This window comes from Pristiophorus japonicus, chromosome 4, assembly GCF_044704955.1.
Source record: "Pristiophorus japonicus isolate sPriJap1 chromosome 4, sPriJap1.hap1, whole genome shotgun sequence".
Taxonomy (NCBI): domain Eukaryota; kingdom Metazoa; phylum Chordata; class Chondrichthyes; family Pristiophoridae; genus Pristiophorus; species Pristiophorus japonicus.
Window position 1 is genome coordinate 247,516,578 of NC_091980.1, and position 16,188 is coordinate 247,532,765.

Here is a 16,188-nt window from a genome sequence, read left to right on the forward strand (position 1 = left end):
AAAGGCACGGAGGGGATTTCCCCGAGGCGGCTCAAGTTGTGAGGCGCCGGCCCCCGAGGGAGGTTCCGGGGTTTGGCGCCGATGAGGAATTCCGTCCGGACGGGGGTCAGTTCGGACGGGATCTCCCCACGTGCTTGAGCCTCCTCGATACACCTAACGGAGTCAGGGCCCAGAGCTGTTTTTAGCGACTCGATGGCATCGGCCGCGCGGCGGACGTTGGCAGAATTTAGGCGCCGCGCCAGCGTGACTGGCGCCATCCAGCCCGCTCCTCCGCCATCGAGCAGGTCCCTGACCCTGGTCACCTCACCAGCCACAGCCCTCTCTTCCGACCGCCACATGAAGCCTCGGCCGTGGAGGTACGGATTCCCGAGCAGCGGTTCCTGCAGGACGGCCGCCACTCCAGCCGGCGGAGAGCTGCGCTTGGTGGAGACTTTGTTCCAGACCCTGATGAGTTCCCTGTAAAAGACAGGCAGCTCCCGGAGGGCGGTCCTGGCACCCCCCAAGTTCACAAACAGGAGCTGCGTGTCATAATTGAGGTTGAGCTGCTGGCGGAAGAAATACCTCGCCAGAGCACACCACCTAGGAGGGGGCTCGACGTAAAGGTATCTCTGCAGGGTCTGAAGACGGAAAGTCGCGAGCTGGGCGCTGACGCACACCAACGACTGACCGCCCTCCTCAAGCGGGAGACTCAAGACCGCGACAGAGACCCAGTGCTTCCTGTTGTTCCAGAAGAAGTCCACCAGCTTCTTCTGTATCTTGGCGACAAACGCAGGGGGAGGGGTCAAAGTGACCAGCCGGTACCACAGCATTGCGGCCACCAGCTGGTTTATGACTAGCGCTCGACCCCTGTAGGACAGCACTCGGAGCAGTCCTGTCCAGCGCCCTAGGCGAGCGGCGACCTTGGCCTCCAGCTCCTGCCAGTTCGCCGGCCAGGCTTCCTCGTCGGGGCTAAGGTAGACTCCCAGATAGAGGAGATGGGTCGTGCTCCAGGCAAAAGGCCTGAGCTCCTCCGGCAGGGAGTCCACCCGCCACTGACCCACCAGGAGTCCGGAACATTTCTCCCAGTTGATCCTGGCGGAGGACGCGGCCGAGTAAATCTCCTGGCACTCACGCATCCTCCGCAGGTCAGCGGGATCCTCTACCGCGAGGAGCACGTCATCGGCGTAAGCCGAGAGGACGACCTCCACGCCCGGCCCTTGCAGAGCCAGTCCCGTCAACCTCGTCCGCAAGAGGCGCAGGAAAGGCTCCACGCAAACGGCGTATAACTGGCCGGACATGGGGCATCCCTGGCGCACCCCTCTCCTAAAGCGAAGGGGCGCCGTCAAGGACCCGTTAACCTTAATCAGACACTCCGCGGCGGCGTACAAAAGTCGGATCCGGGCGACGAAATGCGTCCTGAACCCGAAAGCGCGCAGAGTTCCGAGCAGATAGTCGTGATCCACCCTGTCGAACGCCTTCTCTTGGTCGAGGGATAGGAAGGCGACCGACAGACCAGCCTCCTGGGAGCAATGGATGAGGTCCCGGACCAGATGGATGTTGTCGTGGATCGTCCGGCCCGGGACCGTGTATGACTGGTCGGGGTGGATCATGTGGTCCAGCACGGCACCAAGGCGAGCAGACATCGCCCTGGCGAAGATTTTGTAGTCCGTGCTGAGGAGGGAGACCGGGCGCCAGTTCTTAAGGAGGCGGAGATCGCCCTTCTTAGGCAGCAGGACGATGACTGCCCTGCGCCAAGAGAGGGGCATCTCCCCGGTCGCCAGACTTTCCCCCAGGACCCGCGCGTAGTCGCTCCCCAGGACGTCCCAGAACGCCCTGTGGAACTCCACGGTCAGCCCGTCCAGCCCCGGGGATTTTCCCCTCGAGAGCCGGGCGAGGGCACCGGTCAGCTCCGCCAGGCTTAGCGGAGCTTCCAGATTTTCGGCGCCCTCCGGGCTGACCTTCGGCAGGTCCTCCCACAAAACTCTACGCGCTTCCTCGCTGGACGGATCCGGAGAGAACAGAGCCCCGTAATATTCACGGACCCTGTTGTTGACGCCCTCCGGATCCGAGACGAGAGAGCCGTCGTCGGCCAGCAGCGTCAAGAGCTGCTTACGGACACTCTGCCTTTTTTCCAGCGAGTAGAAGAAGGGGGAGCCGCGGTCCAGATCCCGCAGGAACCGGATCCGCGACCTCACGAACGCGCCTCGGGACCCGACGAGCTGCAGGTCCTTCAGCGCGGCCTTCTTCGCTTCGTACACCGTCCGCAGGGCCGGGTCCTGGACGACTTGACCGAGACGGGCTTCCAGGTCGAGCACCTCTTTTTCTAGGCGCCCGACTCTGGCCGCCCGCCTCTTGGTCGACCCCCTCGCGTACTCTTGACAGAAGACGCGGACGTGAGCCTTGCCCACGTCCCACCATAGCCTCAAGGAGGGGAAGCCCCCCTGCTTCCTTCTCCAGTCGGACCAGAATCGACGGAACGAGTCCTGGAACCGCACGTCCTCCAGCAGCCGGTTGTTAAAGTGCCAGTACGCGGACCCCGTCCTCGCGCGGAGCGAAGCGAGCTCCGCCCACACCAGGTGGTGGTCCGAACACGGCAGCGGCCGCATGGAGGCCGCCGGGACGCAGGAAACGTACGCCCGAGACACGTAAAGGCGGTCGACTCTAGACCATCCAACTCCAGGCCTCACCCAAGTAAAGGCGCTGGAGTCGGGGTGGAGATTTCGCCAGACGTCCACCAAGTCGAAGGACCCGACCAGGTCCCTCAACTTCTCCATCGCCGTCATGCACTGCGGGGCACCGGAGCGGTCCCTCGCCTCGAGGGTGCAGTTAAAATCCCCCCCGAGGACAATGCAGTCGCCGACGTCGACGGAGCCAAGAAGAGCGGACACCTCTTCAAAGAAGCGCGTTTGCTGCGGGCCGGGATGAGGGGCGTACACGTTCACGAGATGGAGCGGCACGTCCCCCAGGCGAACCGTTACGTGCAGCAAGCGGCCTGGCACGGGCTCCTCGACCCCCAAGATCTCCGGCTGAAAATGCGGGCCCAGCAAGATGGCCACCCCACTAGAAATGGCGGTGAGGTGGCTCATGCGGACCTCTCCTTGCCATTCCAGGAGCCACGTGGCTTCGTCTCCCGGAACGGTGTGGGTTTCTTGCAGGAAGCACACCGCATATTTCCCCTCCCGCAGGAGCGAAAAATTGTCAAATCTACGGCGTGCCCCTCTGCCGCCGTTGATGTTGAGGCTGGCTATGGTTATCTTCATGGCAAAAGCATAGTGCAACCTCTACCTTAACCTATTGTGGGGGAGGGAGCGGAGTCTTTTGTTGAACTCCGCTCCCTCCGCAGCCCAGCGAGGAGTCCCTCGAGCTCGCGCAGCTCAAGGTGCTGCTCCTTTGTCAAGGGCCCGCCCGCGGCCAAGGTTTTAACGGCGGCGCGGACGGACCCCTTGATCAGCTCCGGCTCGGACCATTTTTCCAGGGCCAGTCGGGCTTGGTCGCGGCGACCCCGGCTCTGGGCCAAAAAGTCCCGGAGTTCCTTTGCAGGAACGAGGAGGGCCTCAGCGGCGGCCGCGAGCAGATCCACCGCCTCCCTGGCGGTGGTCTCTAGGTCTTCACCCGCGTCCCCCACCGAGTCCCCGTCCTCCTCCGGGAGGTGGCCGCCAGCAGCCGGCCCATCGACCGCACAAGGTACGGCAAATGAACCGGCCGCTCCAACCGGCCCTGGCACTGCCCCGATCCCACCCCCAGGATCGTCGGCAGAGGAGTCCCCACTGGGCTCTTTTAAAAATGGTGCTGGGTCGGGAAATGACAGCGGAAGGGGTTCCCCCTCCGCCCCAGGAACCGGAGAACAAGGAGAGACCCGGCCATAGGAAATCCCCAGGCCCTCCAAGTGCTCCAGCTCCAAAGTAAGGGGCGAGGGTGGGTGTTCCTCCCCCTCCCCGCTGCCACCCCCCGGCCCAGCATCTACAGTTTCATTAAAATCAATATATTTTGTTTCTGCCGGGTCGAGCAACTCCCGGGGGAAGTTGGGTAATAGCTGGGCGGGCTCAGGTTCGGCCTTTTCGGCCTCGCCCGCCTCAGTCCCCGGGACGCCCGGCCCGGCGGCTACGCATTCCTCCGCGGTCCCCACGCCCCCCACGACAGGCAGATCTTCCACTCCATCCCCGGGAGGCAGAGGCTGGGCAGCCTCAACTGTCTCACCCTCCCCGGGGAAAGACTCCTCGCGCCTGCAGCGCAATTTGGGGGCGCTGGTGGGGGACGCGGGACACGCGGCGGGCACCGACTCCTCCGCGGAGGGATATTGTTCCCCCTCCGCGTCATTGGGGCGGTGCCTCTTTTTGTTCCTGGGGGCGCGCGGAGTCAGGGAGACCTCCATGTCTGCCGAGGCCTCCCGCTCCGCCCCCCCCTTTTCCTTTTCTTGCCCGCGCCCGGGCCCCTCTGTGGTGTTGTTCAAGGGCTCGGGCACGGGCTCGGGGCACCCCGCGCTCGCCGGTGACGGGGTTGGGCTGAGCGCGGTGGTCAAATTATCCGGCGCACCGAGGGGACCCGCCTCTTGATGTTTTGTCTTCTTCCGCGCCTTCTTTCCGGTCGGACGCTCTCCCTCCCCCCCGCCGGAGGCCCTGAAAACAAAGGCCTCCGACGATGCCCGCGCACCCATGGCTCCCGGCACGCGGACGCAACTAGGGGGAGGGGTGGCGGCAGCGCCAGCCTTGGCCGCCTTCGGTGGTTTGGCGGCCTTGGAGGCGGGGCAGTTCTTGCGAACATGCCCCACCTCCCTGCAGGCATGGCACCGCACGCCGTCCGACGTCCAGAAGACGCGGTAGGCAGTCCCCTCGTGCACCACATTAAAGTGCCCTTCTGTCATGTCCTCCCGCGCCAGCCGGACAAAGAGCTGGCGGCGGAAGGAGAACACGTGGCGCAGGCTGTTCTCCCTGAGGCCGAGCGGTATGGGGTTGATCCCTGACCTTACCTCCCCCAGTTGTTGTAGGTGAGGGAGGAGGAGCCCAGCGGGAACAAAGGGCGGGACGTTCGACACGATGACCCTCTGCGCGGTGGCTTCGAGAGGATCCACCGGCAGGAACGTCCCGCCCACCGTGAGCCCCTTTTCGAGGGCCAGGGACACCGCCCGCTCCGACCCCAGGAAGAAAACAGCCTTCCCAGACATCTTGGAGGCTGCGACAATGGCCGAGGGGCCGACTACCCCAGCCATCGCCCGCACGCACTCCTCGATGCTCATTGTGGGGTGAGTGTAGCTCTTGACCCCGTGTTTTTTTGTTATAAGTGTAAATGGTGGCAGGGCAGCGGGTGGCGCAGGAGGTGCTGTGGAAGCGGTTGCCACCTGCGCATACGTCCTTGCTGGCCCTGCCACCGGCGTGGATGGGGTCGCCATCACGGGGTCCCTTTAAGGGCTACACCCACCCCAAAGTCACAGGCCTTAATGGTCTTTAATGGCCTCGTGTATTTAACTGAGCAGAGGAGCCCTTAACGAGGCACCTCTCCCCTCGTTGACAATTGGGGAGAGGCCTTGCTCCCTCTGCTCAGTTGTCTTAATTGTTTTTTTTTTTTTTAAATTTGGAAGGAAAGGGTTCTCAGAGAGAGAGGGGAGAAACAGAGTAGCAGAGAAAGAGAGAGGGGGGGGTGGGAAGGGGGGGGGGCTGCGAGGGCAGGTCTCTCCTCGCAGCTGTGGGTGGGTGCACTCCCCAGATGGCAAAACACAAAAGTCTTTGGGGTGGTCTTCAGGTGGGGGGAGAAGATGTCTTCACCTGGGGTAGCTGGAGCCACCAGGCACTCTTAACGATCCTTAATTGGGTGATTAATGAAAATCTTCAGCCTGGTAGCTCCAGCTATCCCAGGCTAGGCAAATGTGGGGGGTGGGGGGGGTTCCAATTGTGGGGGGGGGCCTAGTTGTAAGCACGGCCCCCACGCACACTACCACACACACACACACCCCCCGCGATGTTCCGGCCCTCAGTGGTCTTCTTTCCTCCCCCCACCGAAACAACAAAGTCTTTTTGGGAAATGCACCCACACCCACCTGTAGAGATAGTAGAGTCTCCCTCCTTCCACACTGGTTGGATGTTGTTGTTTTTCCCCCTCTCTCCAACTCCTTGCAGGATGGTAAAGATGTAAAAAGTTTTCTGCTTCCTCCTCTCCCTCTGGATAAAAGTTGAAGGTGAAGCCCCTTCCTTCCTTCTCCTCCTGGGCTGGTCTCAGGCCTCTCCAGGCAGGAGCTCAAGTTGCTAGCTGCTTCTCTCACTGCTCACAGCTCCAACTGAGCAGGACACGCCTCCACAGCTCTACCATTGGTTCCTTGTGCATGAAACTCTTTTAGGAGTCTACCTGCAAAACATAAACAACATTAAACTGTGCCACCCGACCTGGGTGACACAGCAGACATTTTCAAGCCCACTTTTTTTTTTTGGTTTTTGGTTTTTTTTTTTGGGGCGCTAAAATCAAATTTTTCCAGTGCCCCCTATAAAAGGAGAGGGGGACACTAAAAACACCGGCAATTAAAACAAATTAAACTTTAAAACGTAAAATCAAATTAAAATTTGGTTGCCGGGCGTGATGATGCACTCCAGTCCCTCCGGTGCCCACCTCTCGCGGAAGGCCGCGAGCGTACCGGTGGACACCGCGTGCTCCATCTCCAAGGACACCCTGGATCGGATGTAAGAGCGGAAGAGAGGCAGGCAGTCAGGTTGAACGACCCCCTCGACCGCCCGCTGCCTGGACCGGCTGATGGCACCCTTGGCCGTGCCCAGGAGCAGTCCTACGAGGAGGCCCTCGGACCTACCCGCTCCCCTCCGCACAGGGTGCCCAAAGATCAGGAGAGTGGGACTGAAGTGCAGCCAGAATTTCAGGAGCAGCCCCTTCAAATAGTGGAACAGGGGCTGCAACCTTGTGCATTCAATAAAAACATGGAACACGGACTCCTCCAGACCGCAGAAATTGCAGGCGGCTTGGGAGTCCGTGAACCGGCTTAAAAATTTGTTGCACGGCACTGCTCCGTGCACCACCCTCCAGGCCAAGTCCCCGATGAATAGTGGGAGGACCCCTGCGTAGAGTGCCCTCCATCGGGGACCCCCGCCTCCTCCGGACGGCAAGATGGTACGCCATGGCGTGTCCGGACGGCCGGCGAGGATGGCAAAGTTGAGGGTGTGCAGGAGCAGCCCGTACAGGAAACCCCTCCGCGCGGAACTGAAAGGCACGGAGGGGATTTCCCCGAGGCGGCTCAAGTTGTGAGGCGCCGGTCCCCGAGGGAGGTTCCGGGGTTTGGCGCCGATGAGGAATTCCGTCCGGACGGGGGTCAGTTCGGACGGGATCTCCCCACGTGCTTGAGCCTCCTCGATACACCTAACGGAGTCAGGGCCCAGAGCTGTTTTTAGCGACTCGATGGCATCGGCCGCGCGGCGGACGTTGGCAGAATTTAGGCGCCGCGCCAGCGTGACTGGCGCCATCCAGCCCGCTCCTCCGCCATCGAGCAGGTCCCTGACCCTGGTCACCTCACCAGCCACAGCCCTCTCTTCCGACCGCCACATGAAGCCTCGGCCGTGGAGGTACGGATTCCCGAGCAGCGGTTCCTGCAGGACGGCCGCCACTCCAGCCGGCGGAGAGCTGCGCTTGGTGGAGACTTTGTTCCAGACCCTGATGAGTTCCCTGTAAAAGACAGGCAGCTCCCGGAGGGCGGTCCTGGCACCCCCCAAGTTCACAAACAGGAGCTGCGTGTCATAATTGAGGTTGAGCTGCTGGCGGAAGAAATACCTCGCCAGAGCACACCACCTAGGAGGGGGCTCGACGTAAAGGTATCTCTGCAGGGTCTGAAGACGGAAAGTCGCGAGCTGGGCGCTGACGCACACCAACGACTGACCGCCCTCCTCAAGCGGGAGACTCAAGACCGCGACAGAGACCCAGTGCTTCCTGTTGTTCCAGAAGAAGTCCACCAGCTTCTTCTGTATCTTGGCGACAAACGCAGGGGGAGGGGTCAAAGTGACCAGCCGGTACCACAGCATTGCGGCCACCAGCTGGTTTATGACTAGCGCTCGACCCCTGTAGGACAGCACTCGGAGCAGTCCTGTCCAGCGCCCTAGGCGAGCGGCGACCTTGGCCTCCAGCTCCTGCCAGTTCGCCGGCCAGGCTTCCTCGTCGGGGCTAAGGTAGACTCCCAGATAGAGGAGATGGGTCGTGCTCCAGGCAAAAGGCCTGAGCTCCTCCGGCAGGGAGTCCACCCGCCACTGACCCACCAGGAGTCCGGAACATTTCTCCCAGTTGATCCTGGCGGAGGACGCGGCCGAGTAAATCTCCTGGCACTCACGCATCCTCCGCAGGTCAGCGGGATCCTCTACCGCGAGGAGCACGTCATCGGCGTAAGCCGAGAGGACGACCTCCACGCCCGGCCCTTGCAGAGCCAGTCCCGTCAACCTCGTCCGCAAGAGGCGCAGGAAAGGCTCCACGCAAACGGCGTATAACTGGCCGGACATGGGGCATCCCTGGCGCACCCCTCTCCTAAAGCGAAGGGGCGCCGTCAAGGACCCGTTAACCTTAATCAGACACTCCGCGGCGGCGTACAAAAGTCGGATCCGGGCGACGAAATGCGTCCCGAACCCGAAAGCGCGCAGAGTTCCGAGCAGATAGTCGTGATCCACCCTGTCGAACGCCTTCTCTTGGTCGAGGGATAGGAAGGCGACCGACAGACCAGCCTCCTGGGAGCAATGGATGAGGTCCCGGACCAGATGGATGTTGTCGTGGATCGTCCGGCCCGGGACCGTGTATGACTGGTCGGGGTGGATCATGTGGTCCAGCACGGCACCAAGGCGAGCAGACATCGCCCTGGCGAAGATTTTGTAGTCCGTGCTGAGGAGGGAGACCGGGCGCCAGTTCTTAAGGAGGCGGAGATCGCCCTTCTTAGGCAGCAGGACGATGACTGCCCTGCGCCAAGAGAGGGGCATCTCCCCGGTCGCCAGACTTTCCCCCAGGACCCGCGCGTAGTCGCTCCCCAGGACGTCCCAGAACGCCCTGTGGAACTCCACGGTCAGCCCGTCCAGCCCCGGGGATTTTCCCCTCGAGAGCCGGGCGAGGGCACCGGTCAGCTCCGCCAGGCTTAGCGGAGCTTCCAGATTTTCGGCGCCCTCCGGGCTGACCTTCGGCAGGTCCTCCCACAAAACTCTACGCGCTTCCTCGCTGGACGGATCCGGAGAGAACAGAGCCCCGTAATATTCACGGACCCTGTTGTTGACGCCCTCCGGATCCGAGACGAGAGAGCCGTCGTCGGCCAGCAGCGTCAAGAGCTGCTTACGGACACTCTGCCTTTTTTCCAGCGAGTAGAAGAAGGGGGAGCCGCGGTCCAGATCCCGCAGGAACCGGATCCGCGACCTCACGAACGCGCCTCGGGACCCGACGAGCTGCAGGTCCTTCAGCGCGGCCTTCTTCGCTTCGTACACCGTCCGCAGGGCCGGGTCCTGGACGACTTGACCGAGACGGGCTTCCAGGTCGAGCACCTCTTTTTCTAGGCGCCTGACTCTGGCCGCCCGCCTCTTGGTCGACCCCCTCGCGTACTCTTGACAGAAGACGCGGACGTGAGCCTTGCCCACGTCCCACCATAGCCTCAAGGAGGGGAAGCCCCCCTGCTTCCTTCTCCAGTCGGACCAGAATCGACGGAACGAGTCCTGGAACCGCACGTCCTCCAGCAGCCGGTTGTTAAAGTGCCAGTACGCGGACCCCGTCCTCGCGCGGAGCGAAGCGAGCTCCGCCCACACCAGGTGGTGGTCCGAACACGGCAGCGGCCGCATGGAGGCCGCCGGGACGCAGGAAACGTACGCCCGAGACACGTAAAGGCGGTCGACTCTAGACCATCCAACTCCAGGCCTCACCCAAGTAAAGGCGCTGGAGTCGGGGTGGAGATTTCGCCAGACGTCCACCAAGTCGAAGGACCCGACCAGGTCCCTCAACTTCTCCATCGCCGTCATGCACTGCGGGGCACCGGAGCGGTCCCTCGCCTCGAGGGTGCAGTTAAAATCCCCCCCGAGGACAATGCAGTCGCCGACGTCGACGGAGCCAAGAAGAGCGGACACCTCTTCAAAGAAGCGCGTTTGCTGCGGGCCGGGATGAGGGGCGTACACGTTCACGAGATGGAGCGGCACGTCCCCCAGGCGAACCGTTACGTGCAGCAAGCGGCCTGGCACGGGCTCCTCGACCCCCAAGATCTCCGGCTGAAAATGCGGGCCCAGCAAGATGGCCACCCCACTAGAAATGGCGGTGAGGTGGCTCATGCGGACCTCTCCTTGCCATTCCAGGAGCCACGTGGCTTCGTCTCCCGGAACGGTGTGGGTTTCTTGCAGGAAGCACACCGCATATTTCCCCTCCCGCAGGAGCGAAAAATTGTCAAATCTACGGCGTGCCCCTCTGCCGCCGTTGATGTTGAGGCTGGCTATGGTTATCTTCATGGCAAAAGCATAGTGCAACCTCTACCTTAACCTATTGTGGGGGAGGGAGCGGAGTCTTTTGTTGAACTCCGCTCCCTCCGCAGCCCAGCGAGGAGTCCCTCGAGCTCGCGCAGCTCAAGGTGCTGCTCCTTTGTCAAGGGCCCGCCCGCGGCCAAGGTTTTAACGGCGGCGCGGACGGACCCCTTGATCAGCTCCGGCTCGGACCATTTTTCCAGGGCCAGTCGGGCTTGGTCGCGGCGACCCCGGCTCTGGGCCAAAAAGTCCCGGAGTTCCTTTGCAGGAACGAGGAGGGCCTCAGCGGCGGCCGCGAGCAGATCCACCGCCTCCCTGGCGGTGGTCTCTAGGTCTTCACCCGCGTCCCCCACCGAGTCCCCGTCCTCCTCCGGGAGGTGGCCGCCAGCAGCCGGCCCATCGACCGCACAAGGTACGGCAAATGAACCGGCCGCTCCAACCGGCCCTGGCACTGCCCCGATCCCACCCCCAGGATCGTCGGCAGAGGAGTCCCCACTGGGCTCTTTTAAAAATGGTGCTGGGTCGGGAAATGACAGCGGAAGGGGTTCCCCCTCCGCCCCAGGAACCGGAGAACAAGGAGAGACCCGGCCATAGGAAATCCCCAGGCCCTCCAAGTGCTCCAGCTCCAAAGTAAGGGGCGAGGGTGGGTGTTCCTCCCCCTCCCCGCTGCCACCCCCCGGCCCAGCATCTACAGTTTCATTAAAATCAATATATTTTGTTTCTGCCGGGTCGAGCAACTCCCGGGGGAAGTTGGGTAATAGCTGGGCGGGCTCAGGTTCGGCCTTTTCGGCCTCGCCCGCCTCAGTCCCCGGGACGCCCGGCCCGGCGGCTACGCATTCCTCCGCGGTCCCCACGCCCCCCACGACAGGCAGATCTTCCACTCCATCCCCGGGAGGCAGAGGCTGGGCAGCCTCAACTGTCTCACCCTCCCCGGGGAAAGACTCCTCGCGCCTGCAGCGCAATTTGGGGGCGCTGGTGGGGGACGCGGGACACGCGGCGGGCACCGACTCCTCCGCGGAGGGATATTGTTCCCCCTCCGCGTCATTGGGGCGGTGCCTCTTTTTGTTCCTGGGGGCGCGCGGAGTCAGGGAGACCTCCATGTCTGCCGAGGCCTCCCGCTCCGCCCCCCCCTTTTCCTTTTCTTGCCCGCGCCCGGGCCCCTCTGTGGTGTTGTTCAAGGGCTCGGGCACGGGCTCGGGGCACCCCGCGCTCGCCGGTGACGGGGTTGGGCTGAGCGCGGTGGTCAAATTATCCGGCGCACCGAGGGGACCCGCCTCTTGATGTTTTGTCTTCTTCCGCGCCTTCTTTCCGGTCGGACGCTCTCCCTCCCCCCCGCCGGAGGCCCTGAAAACAAAGGCCTCCGACGATGCCCGCGCACCCATGGCTCCCGGCACGCGGACGCAACTAGGGGGAGGGGTGGCGGCAGCGCCAGCCTTGGCCGCCTTCGGTGGTTTGGCGGCCTTGGAGGCGGGGCAGTTCTTGCGAACATGCCCCACCTCCCTGCAGGCATGGCACCGCACGCCGTCCGACGTCCAGAAGACGCGGTAGGCAGTCCCCTCGTGCACCACATTAAAGTGCCCTTCTGTCATGTCCTCCCGCGCCAGCCGGACAAAGAGCTGGCGGCGGAAGGAGAACACGTGGCGCAGGCTGTTCTCCCTGAGGCCGAGCGGTATGGGGTTGATCCCTGACCTTACCTCCCCCAGTTGTTGTAGGTGAGGGAGGAGGAGCCCAGCGGGAACAAAGGGCGGGACGTTCGACACGATGACCCTCTGCGCGGTGGCTTCGAGAGGATCCACCGGCAGGAACGTCCCGCCCACCGTGAGCCCCTTTTCGAGGGCCAGGGACACCGCCCGCTCCGACCCCAGGAAGAAAACAGCCTTCCCAGACATCTTGGAGGCTGCGACAATGGCCGAGGGGCCGACTACCCCAGCCATCGCCCGCACGCACTCCTCGATGCTCATTGTGGGGTGAGTGTAGCTCTTGACCCCGTGTTTTTTTGTTATAAGTGTAAATGGTGGCAGGGCAGCGGGTGGCGCAGGAGGTGCTGTGGAAGCGGTTGCCACCTGCGCATACGTCCTTGCTGGCCCTGCCACCGGCGTGGATGGGGTCGCCATCACGGGGTCCCTTTAAGGGCTACACCCACCCCAAAGTCACAGGCCTTAATGGTCTTTAATGGCCTCGTGTATTTAACTGAGCAGAGGAGCCCTTAACGAGGCACCTCTCCCCTCGTTGACAATTGGGGAGAGGCCTTGCTCCCTCTGCTCAGTTGTCTTAATTGTTTTTTTTTAAATTTGGAAGGAAAGGGTTCTCAGAGAGAGAGGGGAGAAACAGAGTAGCAGAGAAAGAGAGAGGGGGGGGTGGGAAGGGGGGGGGGCTGCGAGGGCAGGTCTCTCCTCGCAGCTGTGGGTGGGTGCACTCCCCAGATGGCAAAACACAAAAGTCTTTGGGGTGGTCTTCAGGTGGGGGGAGAAGATGTCTTCACCTGGGGTAGCTGGAGCCACCAGGCACTCTTAACGATCCTTAATTGGGTGATTAATGAAAATCTTCAGCCTGGTAGCTCCAGCTATCCCAGGCTAGGCAAATGTGGGGGGTGGGGGGGGTTCCAATTGTGGGGGGGGGCCTAGTTGTAAGCACGGCCCCCACGCACACTACCACACACACACACACCCCCCGCGATGTTCCGGCCCTCAGTGGTCTTCTTTCCTCCCCCCACCGAAACAACAAAGTCTTTTTGGGAAATGCACCCACACCCACCTGTAGAGATAGTAGAGTCTCCCTCCTTCCACACTGGTTGGATGTTGTTGTTTTTCCCCCTCTCTCCAACTCCTTGCAGGATGGTAAAGATGTAAAAAGTTTTCTGCTTCCTCCTCTCCCTCTGGATAAAAGTTGAAGGTGAAGCCCCTTCCTTCCTTCTCCTCCTGGGCTGGTCTCAGGCCTCTCCAGGCAGGAGCTCAAGTTGCTAGCTGCTTCTCTCACTGCTCACAGCTCCAACTGAGCAGGACACGCCTCCACAGCTCTACCATTGGTTCCTTGTGCATGAAACTCTTTTAGGAGTCTACCTGCAAAACATAAACAACATTAAACTGTGCCACCCGACCTGGGTGACACAGCAGACATTTTCAAGGCCCCCTTTTTTTTTTTTTTTTTTTTTTTTTTTTTTTTTTTTTTTGGGCGCTAAAATCAAATTTTTCCAGTGCCCCCTATAAAAGGAGAGGGGGACACTAAAAACACCGGCAATTAAAACAAGTTAAACTTTAAAACGTAAAATCAAATTAAAATTTGGTTGCCGGGCGTGATGATGCACTCCAGTCCCTCCGGTGCCCACCTCTCGCGGAAGGCCGCGAGCGTACCGGTGGACACCGCGTGCTCCATCTCCAAGGACACCCTGGACCGGATGTAAGAGCGGAAGAGAGGCAGGCAGTCAGGTTGAACGACCCCCTCGACCGCCCGCTGCCTGGACCGGCTGATGGCACCCTTGGCCGTGCCCAGGAGCAGTCCTACGAGGAGGCCTTCGGACCTACCCGCTCCCCTCCGCACAGGGTGCCCAAAGATCAGGAGAGTGGGACTGAAGTGCAGCCAGAATTTCAGGAGCAGCCCCTTCAAATAATAAAACAGGGGCTGCAACCTCGTGCATTCCATAAAAACATGGAACACGGACTCCTCCAGACCGCAGAAATTGCAGGCGGCCTGGGAGTCCGTGAACCGGCTTAAAAATTTGTTGCACGGCACTGCTCCGTGCACCACCCTCCAGGCCAAGTCCCCGATGAATAGTGGGAGGACCCCTGCGTAGAGGGCCCTCCATCGGGGACCCCCGCCTCCTCCGGACGGCAAGATGGTACGCCATGGCGTGTCCGGACGGCCGGCGAGGATGGCAAAGTTGAGGGTGTGCAGGAGCAGCCCGTACAGGAAACCCCTCCGCGCGGAACTGAAAGGCACGGAGGGGATTTCCCCGAGGCGGCTCAAGTTGTGAGGCGCCGGCCCCCGAGGGAGGTTCCGGGGTTTGGCGCCGATGAGGAATTCCGTCCGGACGGGGGTCAGTTCGGACGGGATCTCCCCACGTGCTTGAGCCTCCTCGATACACCTAACGGAGTCAGGGCCCAGAGCTGTTTTTAGCGACTCGATGGCATCGGCCGCGCGGCGGACGTTGGCAGAATTTAGGCGCCGCGCCAGCGTGACTGGCGCCATCCAGCCCGCTCCTCCGCCATCGAGCAGGTCCCTGACCCTGGTCACCTCACCAGCCACAGCCCTCTCTTCCGACCGCCACATGAAGCCTCGGCCGTGGAGGTACGGATTCCCGAGCAGCGGTTCCTGCAGGACGGCCGCCACTCCAGCCGGCGGAGAGCTGCGCTTGGTGGAGACTTTGTTCCAGACCCTGATGAGTTCCCTGTAAAAGACAGGCAGCTCCCGGAGGGCGGTCCTGGCACCCCCCAAGTTCACAAACAGGAGCTGCGTGTCATAATTGAGGTCGAGCTGCTGGCGGAAGAAATACCTCGCCAGAGCACACCACCTAGGAGGGGGCTCGACGTAAAGGTATCTCTGCAGGGTCTGAAGACGGAAAGTCGCGAGCTGGGCGCTGACGCACACCAACGACTGACCGCCCTCCTCAAGCGGGAGACTCAAGACCGCGACAGAGACCCAGTGCTTCCTGTTGTTCCAGAAGAAGTCCACCAGCTTCTTCTGTATCTTGGCGACAAACGCAGGGGGAGGGGTCAAAGTGACCAGCCGGTACCACAGCATTGCGGCCACCAGCTGGTTTATGACTAGCGCTCGACCCCTGTAGGACAGCACTCGGAGCAGTCCTGTCCAGCGCCCTAGGCGAGCGGCGACCTTGGCCTCCAGCTCCTGCCAGTTCGCCGGCCAGGCTTCCTCGTCGGGGCTAAGGTAGACTCCCAGATAGAGGAGATGGGTCGTGCTCCAGGCAAAAGGCCTGAGCTCCTCCGGCAGGGAGTCCACCCGCCACTGACCCACCAGGAGTCCGGAACATTTCTCCCAGTTGATCCTGGCGGAGGACGCGGCCGAGTAAATCTCCTGGCACTCACGCATCCTCCGCAGGTCAGCGGGATCCTCTACCGCGAGGAGCACGTCATCGGCGTAAGCCGAGAGGACGACCTCCACGCCCGGCCCTTGCAGAGCCAGTCCCGTCAACCTCGTCCGCAAGAGGCGCAGGAAAGGCTCCACGCAAACGGCGTATAACTGGCCGGACATGGGGCATCCCTGGCGCACCCCTCTCCTAAAGCGAAGGGGCGCCGTCAAGGACCCGTTAACCTTAATCAGACACTCCGCGGCGGCGTACAAAAGTCGGATCCGGGCGACGAAATGCGTCCCGAACCCGAAAGCGCGCAGAGTTCCGAGCAGATAGTCGTGATCCACCCTGTCGAACGCCTTCTCTTGGTCGAGGGATAGGAAGGCGACCGACAGACCAGCCTCCTGGGAGCAATGGATGAGGTCCCGGACCAGATGGATGTTGTCGTGGATTGTCCGGCCCGGGACCGTGTATGACTGGTCGGGGTGGATCATGTGGTCCAGCACGGCACCAAGGCGAGCAGACATCGCCCTGGCGAAGATTTTGTAGTCCGTGCTGAGGAGGGAGACCGGGCGCCAGTTCTTAAGGAGGCGGAGATCGCCCTTCTTAGGCAGCAGGACGATGACTGCCCTGCGCCAAGAGAGGGGCATCTCCCCGGTCGCCAGACTTTCCCCCAGGACCCGCGCGTAGTCGCCCCCCAGGACGTCCCAGAACGCCCTGTGGAACTCCACGGTCAGC